The sequence below is a fragment of the Littorina saxatilis genome, linkage group LG7 (genome assembly GCF_037325665.1).
Source record: "Littorina saxatilis isolate snail1 linkage group LG7, US_GU_Lsax_2.0, whole genome shotgun sequence".
In the NCBI taxonomy this organism is placed as follows: domain Eukaryota; kingdom Metazoa; phylum Mollusca; class Gastropoda; order Littorinimorpha; family Littorinidae; genus Littorina; species Littorina saxatilis.
In genome coordinates this window covers 46,427,495-46,440,932 of record NC_090251.1, presented here as the reverse complement: position 1 = coordinate 46,440,932, position 13,438 = coordinate 46,427,495, and the positions used below count along the sequence as shown (strand labels likewise).

The 13,438-nt window shown below is 40.5% G+C and overlaps 3 long non-coding RNA genes across 3 annotated transcripts in view; 1 reads left to right on the top strand and 2 right to left on the bottom strand.

Moving 5' to 3' along the window:
- LOC138971625 (uncharacterized) overlaps nucleotides 1-13,438 on the bottom strand; it is a 31,180-nt gene that overhangs the window by 5,809 nt on the left and 11,933 nt on the right. Inside the window, exon 2 of the long non-coding RNA XR_011457313.1 lies at nucleotides 12,782-12,979. This is a non-coding gene — a long non-coding RNA (uncharacterized lncRNA). The remainder of the gene's footprint in view (nucleotides 1-12,781; nucleotides 12,980-13,438) is intronic.
- LOC138971630 (uncharacterized) lies at nucleotides 1,066-5,786 on the top strand. Its single transcript, XR_011457317.1, has 3 exons — nucleotides 1,066-1,349; nucleotides 2,617-2,693; nucleotides 5,591-5,786. It is a non-coding gene; the product is annotated as an uncharacterized lncRNA (long non-coding RNA).
- On the bottom strand, nucleotides 4,295-8,803 carry LOC138971628 (uncharacterized). Its single transcript, XR_011457315.1, has 3 exons — nucleotides 8,532-8,803; nucleotides 7,470-7,670; nucleotides 4,295-5,669 (listed from the first exon to the last, which is right to left on the bottom strand). It is a non-coding gene; the product is annotated as an uncharacterized lncRNA (long non-coding RNA).

The window sequence follows — 13,438 nt, the reverse complement described above, 5'->3', positions numbered from 1 at the left end:
CACGCTTTTCTGTACCTCTCTTCGTTTTAACTTTCTGAGCGTGTTTTTAATCCTAACATATCATATCTATATGTTTTTGGAATCAGGAACCGACAAGGAATAAGATGAAAGTGTTTTTAAATTGATTTCGACAATTTAATTTTGATAATAATTTTTATATATTTAATTTTCAGAGCTTGTTTTTAATCCAAATATAACATATTTATATGTTTTTGGAATCAGCAAATGATAGAGAATAAGATCAACGTAAAATTGGATCGTTTTATAATTTTTTATTTTTTGTTTTACAATTCTGATTTTTAATGACCAAAGTCATTAATTAATTTTTGAGTCACCAAGCTGAAATGCAATACCGAAGTCCGGGCTTCGTCAAAGATTACTTGACCAAAATTTCAACCAATTTGGTTAAAAAATGAGGGCGTGACAGTGCCGCCTCAACTTTCACGAAAAGCCGGATATGACGTCATCAAAGGTATTTATCAAACAAGTCGCGTAAGGCGAAAATACAACATTTAGTCAAGTAGCTGTCGAACTCACAGAATGAAACTGAACGCAACGCAACGCAGCAAGACCGTATACTCGTAGCATCGTCACTCCACCGCCCATGGCAAAGGCAGTGCCCATGGAATTGACAAGAAGAGCGGGGTATTCGTTGCGCTGAGAAGGATAGCACGCTTTTCTGTACCTCTCTTCGTTTTAACTTTCTGAGCGTGTTTTTAATCCAAACATATCATATCTATATGTTTTTGGAATCAGGAACCGACAAGGAATAAGATGAAAGTGTTTTTAAATTGATTTCGGAAATTTAATTTTGATCATAATTGTTATATTTTTTATTTAAACATATAGTGTCCACGCCGCCATTTTGGAGTTTTTTTTGTCGAATTCGGCCGATTTGAAGAATTTGGGGAATTTAGTGTACCTTAATTAAGACGCACCTGGCCCGGTTTGCTCAATAAAGCACCACAAGTATGCTAAATAATTAATTAAACATGATTAAATTGGGGACTGCTCTCCACCATTTGAAGAATAAAATTGGCCGTCATAGACTGGTTTTCGTCGCGAGCGTGCCGTTTTCATGATGACTCAAAACAATGGCGGATGGGATGGCCGCTTTGTGACAACAAGCCCACACGTTTCAGTAAGAAATCGACTCAAGGTGGTTCAGAAAGCAGCAGACTGACTGGGAACGACACAGAATCACGAGAAAGTCATGCTCGACGCACAAAATGCAAAGTTATCAACAGCAATCAGTGGGAAAGTTGGATTGAACTGCATGAGTGTTACCGTCGTGTGGCGGTGTGCGCTGACTACCCACGACGCAGAGCTCTCTCCTGCTGCCGGGATTTGTAAGTAAAGCAAGTGTTGTGTAGACTTTGGACAGACCTAGACAAATGTTGCTGCCGTTTTTGTCTGTGTGTCTGCTGGTGTGTTGAGCGAATGAAGCATCCATCAAGCGAGTGCACGAACGTGTAGTGTGCAGGGTCGATTGAGTCCAGTTTTGGTTTGAACACGGACACGCCACGGTGTGTGTGTGTGTGTCTGTGCACTGCACAGGAGCTTGTATCAAAGTGCCGGTCGATCATTATTTACTCCTTCATCCCTACAGTCTTCTTACAACTACATACTACGCATTCGGGGATATAGCTCAGTTGGTAGCGCGCTGGATTTGTATTCAGTTGGCCGCTGTCAGCGTGAGTTCAATCCCAGGTTCGGCGGAAATTTATTTCAGAGTCAACTTTGTGTGCAGACTCTCTTCGGTGTCCGAACCCTCCCCCCGTGTACACTACATTGGGTGTGCACGTTAAAGATCCCACGATTGACAAAAGGGTCTTTCCTGGCAAAATTGCTTAGGCACAGTTAATAATTGTCTACCTATACCCGTGTGACTTGGAATAATAGGCCGTGAAAGGTAAATATGCGCCGAAATGGCTGCAATCTACTGGCCGTATAAAATTTCATCTCACACGGCATCACTGCAGAGCGCCTAGAACTGTACCCACGGAATATGCGCGATATAAGCGTCATTGATTGATTGATTGATTCGCTAGCCTAGTAAGTGCGTACATGCAGGAGTAAATAATGATCAACTGGCAGTTGGGTACAAGCTCCTGTGGTGCACTGCCACTGTCTAGAGGAGACTGAGACTGACACTGTGACAGACAGAGTAGGTAATCCCCCTAAAAATTGTTTTGAGATGGAAAAAGTAAGGTCAGTCAGCACAGTCTTTGGATGTAGTGCAACAGAAAATGTTATTTATAACTGACATTTTATAATGTCAGCGGTATGAGTTTTTCTGTGCCTAAAGTTTTTAATGTTGTGATTTTGCAGGAAAAACTATGATTGAAGCTTATTGTAAGGCTTTGTGAAAGGGTAACTTTTTAACGAAGATCACATTCTTCCTCGGACGGCGTTCATTGAAGCAAACACTAAATGCGGCAGAATCTCATTCATCCTTTCTTTTTTAACTGCCGTTTTTAAGTGTCGCTGTGCATGTTGAAAGCTTCATGGTCAGAACTGATGTTGCTGTAGAACTGTATGTAATTGGCCAGCCTTTGGTTTACACTTAGTGGTTTATATGTTGCTATTACTAAAACTATTTTTTTTAATTTTCAGGGGAAAAGCACCCGGACATCAAACATTCTTGCAATGTGTGGCAATAATGGTTTAAAATATTTCGGACAAAGCTCAAGGTGAGTTTAAATGTTCATAATTCTGATGTAAGTCAAGCTTATCTTTTATCTTGAGTAACTATCTCTGTCATGTCTCTCTCAGGCACAGAAAAGTTGCCAGGAACCGATTCCTTGAGTGTGGCCAATTGTTCCCCATTTCAAGGTTCACTTGAGCTGCAGGCAATTTTGTTGAGTGATTAAAAGTAACGGATTCTTTAAAAAGGTGTACGTTTGAGGATAAGACACTGTCAAAGTTTTGAAACAGTATTTTTCTTCTTCATGGTTTAAAAAAAACTGCAGCACCTGTGTCCAATTTCTGAAGATGCATTATTACTACAGTGGCACCCCCCTTTTACGACCTCAAACAATCTGAGAAAATTGAGTCTAAAAAAGGAACCAGTCTTAAAATGGGGGTAATTTTACAGAGGTTATGAACAGAAAATGTGAGAAAACAAGGTCTTAAAAAGAAGGGAGTTTTAAATTGGGGGGTCATAGAAGGGAGGTTCCACTGCATTAATCATGCCATGGAAATCATGATCAGTTTCCAGATGAATACAATAACAATTAAAAGCAATTTGCAGCCCAGTGTCTTATTATTGAGAGGGGTTCACTAGTCCGAGGGTTCACTAGTCCGAGGGTCCACTAGTCCGAGGGTTCACTAGTCCGAGGGTCCACTAGTCCGAGGGTTCACTAGTCCGAGGGTTCACTATAGACGCTTGAACAAAGGATATTCAATTTGATTTGTTTTTATTTGTGTGTGTATGTGTGCGTGGATGTGCGTGTGCGTGCGTGCGTGTGTTTTTCACTACTGTGGGAACCAAATCGAAGAATATTCTCATAAAAACACTGAGTTGTTTTCATTCAAAAAGATAATGTGGTGTTTTATATTTGACTGAAGAAATCTCAGACTATTTCCCCCAAGAAACTTAGTTATTTATATTTTGACTGAAGAAAGGATATTAAATTTATCAGGATACCGCCCCGACTGGACAATTACGTGATCGAACTGCCTACAGTTTTTAGTCATATTATAGAGCACCTCGGGTTTCCTTTTGACTGTGAGGGTCAATTAGTTATCCCACCGACCTGAATTATGGAGAGGATCGAGCCTGGGTTGTACTACAGCCTCACACATAATTTCATTGAAATCGGTTCTCAAACATCGGATATCTATTTGCGGACACACACACACACACACACACACACACACACACACACACACACACACACACACACACACACGGACAGACACACACACACAGAGACAGACAGACACAGTGAAACCTATACCGCCTTTTAAGGGGCGGTATAATAACTGAAAAATCAAGCGTCTATAGTGAACCCTCGGACTAGTGAACCCTCGGACTAGTGAACCCTCGGATTAGTGGGACAAACTGGAAAATCAAGCGTCTATAGTAAACCCTCGGACTAGTGAACCCTCGGACTAGTGAACCCTCGGACTAGTGAACCCTCGGACTAGTGGGACGTTCCCTTATTATTTGATCATATTCTGTCTATTTTTATCATTGCATCTTTGCTACAGAAATCCATGGTTACATCTTGACCAAAAGTCAATTATTATCAATAAACCAAACAACATGCGCACACAAAAACATACTTAATTGTCAAGAACAGTGTCTATTTTATTCCATGTAGATCTCAAATCCACAGGCACACATCCTCGCTGCACAGTTCAAAGGTGCTACACATGAAACTATTCTTGGAATTCGAGCACTTTTCAACACCTGTATATATTTGTTTTGCACAAGTTTTACTAGACCTGTGAATTCAACGCATTAATCAATACACTTTCAGGACTCTTCCCCAGACTTTATTGCTCATGTCAGCTGTTTCCATGCACAAATAGTCACCCTGTATGTATCTTTCGCTTGATATGCAAGTGTCTAAACAGAAAGAAAAAACACTAAAAACCAAACACAAAAATTCATTCAGTGAGAGTGAATGTACACACATCCTAAAAAACACGAAATGAATAGTCATTCTGTCAGTCTTTGATACTGATCCAAGACATTGATGTGACGAAGAAAGGGGTAAGTTTATTTTAGAAAGCTGAAATCTTTCAGAGGGAAATGGTGTTATCAAACACTGGTCGTTTCACATGCTCCCTGGAAATCACTGAAAGCAGACCTCTTCAACTTCAGAAGACCCTCCCTCGTCTTCTTTTTGAGGGGCTATCTAGAGATACTCCAGTGCCGAGAGTATGAAATAAATAAATATATAGCTGTCTGTCAGCGTTCTCTAGAATGAAAATGTCTCTACAAGGTGCAGAACTGTGCACATAATAAAAAAAACACCACACACACAACATATGTTCAAACACTGATCCAAATGTTGGGGGTGGGCGTTTACTAGGTACTAACGGCGCTTACAAGGTAGATTACAGTACATTAAAAAAGCAAAAAACAATATACATTATTTGTATTTTTGACAAAATTATGACATTTTACACAGATTGAGACAGTCAGTGTTCCTCAAGGTGAACAAGGACTGTCAAGGTGTGTGTAAAATGTCATATTTTGGTCAAAAATACAAATAACCTTTATGTATCGATTGGTTCTGGATAGAATTCCTTTTAATTGTTTTTTTTAATGTACAAACATGCACTATTTTGTAGTCTCAGCTGGCCGTCTAATATGGAATGTGACAGAGCATGTGTAAACCAACCCACACAGAAACGCACTTTGTTTAACACCACAATGTACTCCAATGCAGGCAACAAGGAAGAAAGTCAGTGTACTGGCCAGTTGGATCTATAATGTCATTCCTATGACCCATACACAGCAACTGCACATGGCAACTCTTACACCTTCACCCGAATAGCCAATATCTTTCCTCAATATAACTCTGAATGATGCGTATCGTTTGGCTTTATTGATCTTTCCCTCTTCTTCTTCCAGGACCTGGGCATCTTCAATCTCTTCTTTGTGTGTGGGCCAGTAGGAGCCTGCTGTCATCAAGCACCAGTGCCTTGAAGTCCTGGAGCATAAACAGAAAATCACCCATCAGTGAAGACACTTAATTCAAACTTCGAAAAGGGTTGAAAAAATTAACCAAATGCAAGAAAAAGTGTGAAAATAAAGAGTTACAAAAGAGTGTTTGTAATCTATTCAAGTACGTAATGGATTGCAAGTGTGAGTAAAAGGTGGTGGTGGGTGGGAGAGGGGGGATGGGATATACCTGTGGGCATTGGCTTTCCAGATTTTTAGCATTCTGACACACTTAGCATTCTGAAAATGTGACGTGTTCTAGTGCTCCTGACGAGCAAAAGTGTCAGTTACACATCTTTAGCTACTTGGAATGAATGCCCAGTTTACCATTGCATTGTACAGTGAAACCCTAACTTTGCCCCCCCCCCCCCCCCCCTTTTAACAAAACACAACAACATTTGTCTTAAAAGATACTACTTTCTCAGATTCCTGTTTATAACCTCTATTCTAAGACATTCTGCTTTTCTTTGATTGAGTTTGCTGTATATATACATTATAATATCTTAAAAGGGCTCCACTGTATCTCTAAATTTTTTCTCTACAAGAGGTATTGTAGCAGCATCTGTCAAGTGCTCAACCGTAAAAAGGTCAATTTGATATAATTATTCAATACTGATGTTTCAAGCTAAGCAGAACTGCTGTTTGACATGTGGTTGGAAAATGTGCTTCAGGGATTGTCTTGTTTAAAAAAAAAATTGAACAGGAAGGCAGACATCTATTTGAACTGCAAAGCAGACACAATTCAAAAACCTACACATCATTATTATGACTTCCTACATAACAGCATGATCATGGAATCTGTTAGCCAATGTGTCAGATCATAACGATCATTATGGAGGCAGAAATGATCCCCTCAATCTGTAAAATATCCTTCTTTAGAAACAGCATACAGGTGCAGCTAAAACAGAATTCATATTACAGTGGAACCCCCTTTTACGATATCCCAAAATCTGATAAAATCAGGTATTAAAAAGCAGGAAGTCTTAAAATGAAGGTGAATTTTCATAGGTTATGACCAGAAAATCTGAAAAGCAAGGTCTAAATATAGGGGAGATCTTGAATTGTAAAGGTTTTTAAAAGGGGGGGTTCACGGTACAGCACCCTAATTGTGAGGACTGTTCATTTATTTCCCTTTATGAGACACTAAAAGGTTGTGGGTACTGAAATATAACTGCACAAAATATCTTGACAAAATCTGGATGCTGAAGCTGAATTTTCATTCTTTTTCAATATTTTTTGAAACCAGGAAATACACACATTCCCTAGAATGAAAAAAAAAGCACCGGTAATGTAATTTGTGACTGAGACCTAAAAACCTCACCGTTAGTCATTATTTAGTATACCCTGTAACAAAGTCTTCGACCTCACAAATCTTGCAGAATAAAAAGGTACTTACTCGAATGATTGAGTTTGGAGGAGGCGTGGGGGTTGAGGGGGGGAAGCAGTGAGAGAAAGTACTTATAACTATAGTCCTGATTCACCTTCAAATTGTTTTTTGGGCCACCCAGACCACTATTTACACCCCCACTTACACACAATTTTACTTATTTTCTCCACACATTACATTCCTAAAACACACACACATCCACACATAACAAATACACAACACGCACTGATTTTCTTGACATTGTTCAGTTGGATGAATGTAATTTCTTCATTTTCTGTGATAGCACTCTATTGGAATTCACAAAATTACCCTTGGCTCTAACATCATAAGTCTTTTTCTTTTAACTCCTGCACACAAAGAAAGTATCTATTAATATTATAAGTATAACTAGTCCTCACTTACCTTCAAATTGTTATTCGGATCAGCCTTCCCCTTGCCCAGCAAACCAATTTCAGTTTGAGAAGACTTGGACCAGTCCTTGCCTCTGCATTAGCTCACACCTCTGCTAATTCCTCTCCCTATCCTGCCTCGATGTGCACTTTTCTCTTGAAGTTGAACGAGCAGCCTGGCCGCTTGTTGTTTTGAATGTAAAACTTCCATAGCCTGAAAATAAAGACAAATGCTTGAAAAGAATACACTATATATTAATCAATCTCCCTTACAGTTAATGAGTTATTTGTAGCAAACTTCAATCATAATCAGGAAAAGCTCACTTGAGTTTTGACAGCTGGCACACAACGTTCACGCACACAACAGTGTAGTTTGTACTCTTTTTTTCACGTGTATACAAAAATAAAATTTATATATATAAGTGATTATATCACAAGCATAATACACACACACACACACACAAACACACACATAATCACACTCATGCACACAGTGACACACACACACAGTCACATTCATGCACACAGTCACAGTGACACACACACACACAGTGATACAAGTCTCACACACACACACAACAAATGCACAAGACACTGATATCCTCGACATTGTTCAGAGGGATAAGTATAATTTCTTCTCTTTTGGGTTACTATATATTATGAGAAAAGACATAATTTTCAGAGCTCTCTATTTGTCTGAAACATGAATGCGCTTTGCTTCGAACTCTCGCACGTTTACTGTTCCCTGTGTTCGATCAGTGACATGAATGGAATTTGAAACAAATGCATAAGCTTATAGGTAAAAGCGCAACTTTAGAGACATATATATATATTTGAAATGATCACCAACAGGCAACACATATGTCCAAGATAATCTGAATGAGTACTGCAGTAACTGCTCATAAACTAAAAGTACGAGTATGATCTTCGTCAGGGCGAATCATTTTGAGTGCTACAGGGCTTTTTGACTCGCATCGATCGATTCATTTGCAGTCCTGCTGAGAGCAACTTGTACACTGATACTGACTTGTCCTATTGAAAGCTTTATTTCCTGTCAGACAACGTTAACACTTACCTTTTCACTTTCAGACTACAATGATCGCAGGAAGACGTCATTGTTGACACATTTGACAAGGGAAATCACCCAACCATTACAAGAGTGCTCTTTCCTTGGATTCTGTTACGACAATTAATTAGCTATCAAAACTGTTCAATTTGCAAAGTTAAGTTATTCCTCATGGGTGGTAGCATTATTTGTAACGTAGAATCTTACGGTGATGCTTTGAAAGCGATCTGAAGGCCTTTTCCCGGCGGATACTATCCCTTTAATTTTCAGAGCTTGTTTTTAATCCGAATATAACATATTTATATGTTTTTGGAATCAGCAAATGATGGAGAATAAGATAAACGTAAATTTGGATCGTTTTATAAATTTTTATTTTTTTTTACAATTTTCAGATTTTTAATGACCAAAGTCATTAATCAATTTTTAAGCCACCACGCTGAAATGCAATACCGAAGTCCGGGCTTCGTCGAACATTACCTGACCAAAATTTCAACCAATTTGGTTGAAAAATGAGGGCGTGACAGTGCCGCCTCAACTTTCACGAAAAGCCGGATATGACGTCATCAAAGACATTTATCAAAAAAATGAAAAAAACGTTCGGGGATTTCATACCCAGGAACTCTCATGTCAAATTTCATAAAGATCGGTCCAGTAGTTTAGTCTGAATCGCTCTACACACACACACAGACAGACACCCACACGCACATACACCACGACCCTCGTTTCGATTCCCCCTCGATGTTAAAACATTTAGTCAAAACTTGACTAAATGTAAAAAAGGAAAAAAACGTTCGGGGATATCATTCCCAGGAACTCTCATGTCAAATTTCATAAAGATCGATCTAGTAGTTTGGTCTGAATCGCTCTACACACACACACACACACATACAGACACACACACACATACACCACGACCCTCGTCTCGATTCCCCCCTCTACGTTAAAACATTTAGTCAAAACTTGACTAAATGTAAAAAGAGATTGCCATCGTTCCAAAATTCAGAATAAAACAAGAAGAGCAAACGCTCGATCGAGTCACTTTCGCAGTTCTGAATATTATATGAGGCATCAGATGGACAGGAAGAAATTGCTATTCACAACACAATGAGTCACGTTCACATAAAATTTGAGCCCGGTCACTTTTATAGTTTCCGAGAAAAGCCCAACGTTAAGTTGTGTGTTGCCGAACAGAAAAGGCTAGTTATCTCCCTTGTTTTTCTGATAACGTTCGTAAAAGGCTACAGATGTAAATACTTTGATGTAAAGAATAATCCTACAAAGTTTCAATCACATCCGATGAACTTTGTCAAAGATATAAAATGTCTAATTTTTCCTTTGACGCTGACCTGTGACCTTGAAAAAGGTCAAAGGTCAACGAAACCATCGTTAAAGTGTAGAGGTCATTGGAGGTCACGACTAAACAAAATATGAGCCCGATCGCTTTGATAGTTTCCGAGAAAATTCCAACGTTAAGGTGGTGTCTACGGCCGGCCGGCCGGACGGCCGGCCGGACAGACTAACACTGACCGATTACATAGAGTCACTTTTTCTCAAGTGACTCAAAAACAAGAAATTATGCAATACAAAATGCTTCAATGCCTGAGCCTTTTTTCTTTTGTTTTTTTTAATGCGTCTTGGCAAGAACACTTTTTCTTCTGCATAATCAAACAAAGTATAGGTTTTATGTGAATATTTGTTTGTCTGTTCACCTAAAAGACCGTTACGTCGAAATAGCTGTGAATGTATTGTTTTGTCAACAACAAACGTTCCAACAACCTATCTCTCCTGTGTGTTGATTCCATGTATCACAAGTTAAGTGCTCTACCAACTGAGTTACCGGGCTATGTTTAGTCGATGTAAAAGTCTGGACAAATAATTGTGCTGTGTTTGACACGGGTAAGAAGTTGTCTAAAAATAGACTACATCAAAGCAAACTTTGAGGCTATGGGGCAGGAAATTGATAGCAAAAAACAAGACTTTATTGCGGAAACACAAACATCATCAGTTCAGGAAACGTGGACTAGGTTTAGGGATATGCTAACCTCACTCATGAGCAAGTACATTCCATCAAAGAGAATTAGCGGTGTCGTGGCAGCCCGACCCTGGCTCACGCCAAAAGCTAGGAACCTTAACAAGAAGTTACAGCGCATGCACAAAAAGGCCAAGAATAACACAGACGCAAGAACACAATACACCAAGCTAAAGACAAGAGTCCAAAAAGAACTTAGACACGCCTACTGGTCATACATTAACAACTTGATTGACCCACCATCTGTGGCAGAGGGTGCCCCTGCCAACGGCGGTAACCAGAAAAGATTCTGGAGTTACATTAAGTCATTACGCAGAGACACAACTGGAGTCTCTCCACTGAGGGACCCAGCTAGGGGCATGCTGTTCTCAGCAGCAAAGGATAGAGCTAACATACTCAACACACAGTATCAGTCAGTTTTCACACAAGAAGATCTACAAGGAGACTTGCCCACTCCCGAAGGATGTCCTTATCCATCCATGGACAACATCAAGGTCACGGAAGAGGGTGTTTTCAAACTTCTCGCGAAGATAAACCCTCACAAGGCTTCCGGTCCTGATGGCCTTCCAGCTAGAGTTCTCAAAGAGTGCGCCCACCAGCTTGCACCACTCTTAACTGTAATTTTCAACAAATCACTAGAAGAAGGGGCAGTCCCCGAGGACTGGAGACGAGCGAACGTCTCCGCCATTTTTAAGAAAGGAAGCAGGCACGACGCAGCCAACTACAGACCAGTTTCACTCACCAGTTTATGTTGTAAGCTCCAGGAACATGTTATTACCAGCAACACCATGGCCCATTTAGAAAAGCACAAGATCCTAACAGACGCACAACACGGTTTCAGAGCACGCCGCAGCTGCGAAACTCAACTTCTGACTCTCACACATGAACTGGCCGCTAGCTTAGATTTAGGTAAACAGACAGACATGGTAATATTAGACTTTTCTAAAGCGTTCGACCGTGTCCCACACCGTCGACTCCTGGCAAAATTAGACCACTACGGCATTAGGGGGACCACCCACAAATGGATTGACGCATTCTTATCAGGCAGAACTCAACAGGTAGTTGTAGATGGTGAAACATCAGACCAAGTCCCAGTAGTGAGCGGAGTGCCACAAGGAACAGTAATGGGGCCCCTTTTGTTTCTCCTCTTCATCAATGACCTCCCAGATAAACTCATCTCTAAAACCAGGTTGTTCGCAGATGATTGCATTGTCTACAGGGAAATTAGAGACATACAGGATTGTAGACTCCTTCAAAGTGATTTAAACACCTTGTCACAGTGGGAAAGGACTTGGGGTATGGAATTCCACCCACAGAAGTGTAGTGTTTTGACTTGCTCCAGATCACGCAAGAGAACCACCTTTGACTATGTTCTGAAAGGTTTCACACTAGAGCAGACAACCAGCTCCAAGTATTTAGGTGTAGATATTTGTAGTGACCTTTCATGGAAGTCCCACATCGACCGTGTTACCAAGAAAGCAAACGGCGTTCTCGGATTCCTGAAAAGAAACCTACGCACAACCAACAAGAAGACCAAGTCCAACGCATACTTCACGCTCGTACGACCACACTTAGAGTATTGTAGTGCAGTTTGGAACCCACACACCGTAGAGATGACCAAAAAGGTAGAACAGATTCAACGTAGGGCAGCAAGGTATGTGACACACGATTATAGCTATGAAAGTAGTGTCAGTTCCATGTTGCAGTCACTCGGATGGGAAACCCTAGAAAGTAGGCGCACCAAGACCCAACTCACAATGCTCCACAAAATCATCAACAACCTGGTAGATATCCCCCCAGACCCCTACCTCACCCCTGGCACTGGCAGAACTCGATCCAACCACAACCTTAAACTTCGCCAAATTTCCGCCCGTACAAACTATTTTAAATACAGCTTCTTCCCGCGTACCATCCCCGTGTGGAATTCCCTCCCGGCAGCTGCTGCCGAGGCTCCCTCTCTGGTATCTTTCAGAGGGGAGCTCTCCAAACTCTCATTCTAACTCCTCCCCACTCCTTATTTTGTTTCAAAGTTAGAGTAGGGTCTCAGTTATATTCAGTTCCTCCTTGATCGTTTTGTTTCGTTTGACTACTTCCTTTATGCTTAAGTCTTTTCTATCCTCAGTTACTTTTGATTTTTTCTCCGTCTTTGTCCTCTTAAAGAGCGCTAGTCACTAAAAGTCAGCAATTGACGACGTGACGAAAATATTCTGAAATTCTGAAATCAACATACCTGGGTTGTCTTTTCACAGCATCACCAGAAGACAAATGTAGCGTTGCCAGTGCCAACACCACTGCTATAAATAGCCACATGACGCGTGCCATTGAAGCGATGATATGTTAGCGAAAGAAGGGTACTTTAAAGTTAGTTCTGCAGCAGTAGTTTTCCGCTTGTTTTGGTACGTGGCCGTTGGTGCTTGGAATTATAAGTCTGGAAAAGAAACGAGAGAAATATTAATGGTGAGAAAGGCAGACAAACAGACATCGTCACAGACATACTCAAAGAAAGGTACAGACAGACTAAGAAACAGAGGCACAGACGCAGAAACACAGATACATAATTATACAGACCAACACAGATTTGGACAAACAACAACACAGACACAAACTATGAAATACAGAGAGACAAACAGGCAGAGAAACGGGCAGAAAGACAGACAGATACATACATACACATATTGGCACACACACACACACACACACACACACACACACACACACACACACACACACACACACACATACACACACACACACACACACACACACCCATACATACACGCGCTTAATTTATGCAATACAAAATCCTTCAAAGCCTGAGCCTTTTTTTAAAAAAAAGAGGCGCACAGAAAACCTATTTTAATGCGTCTTGGCAAGAACACGTTTTCTT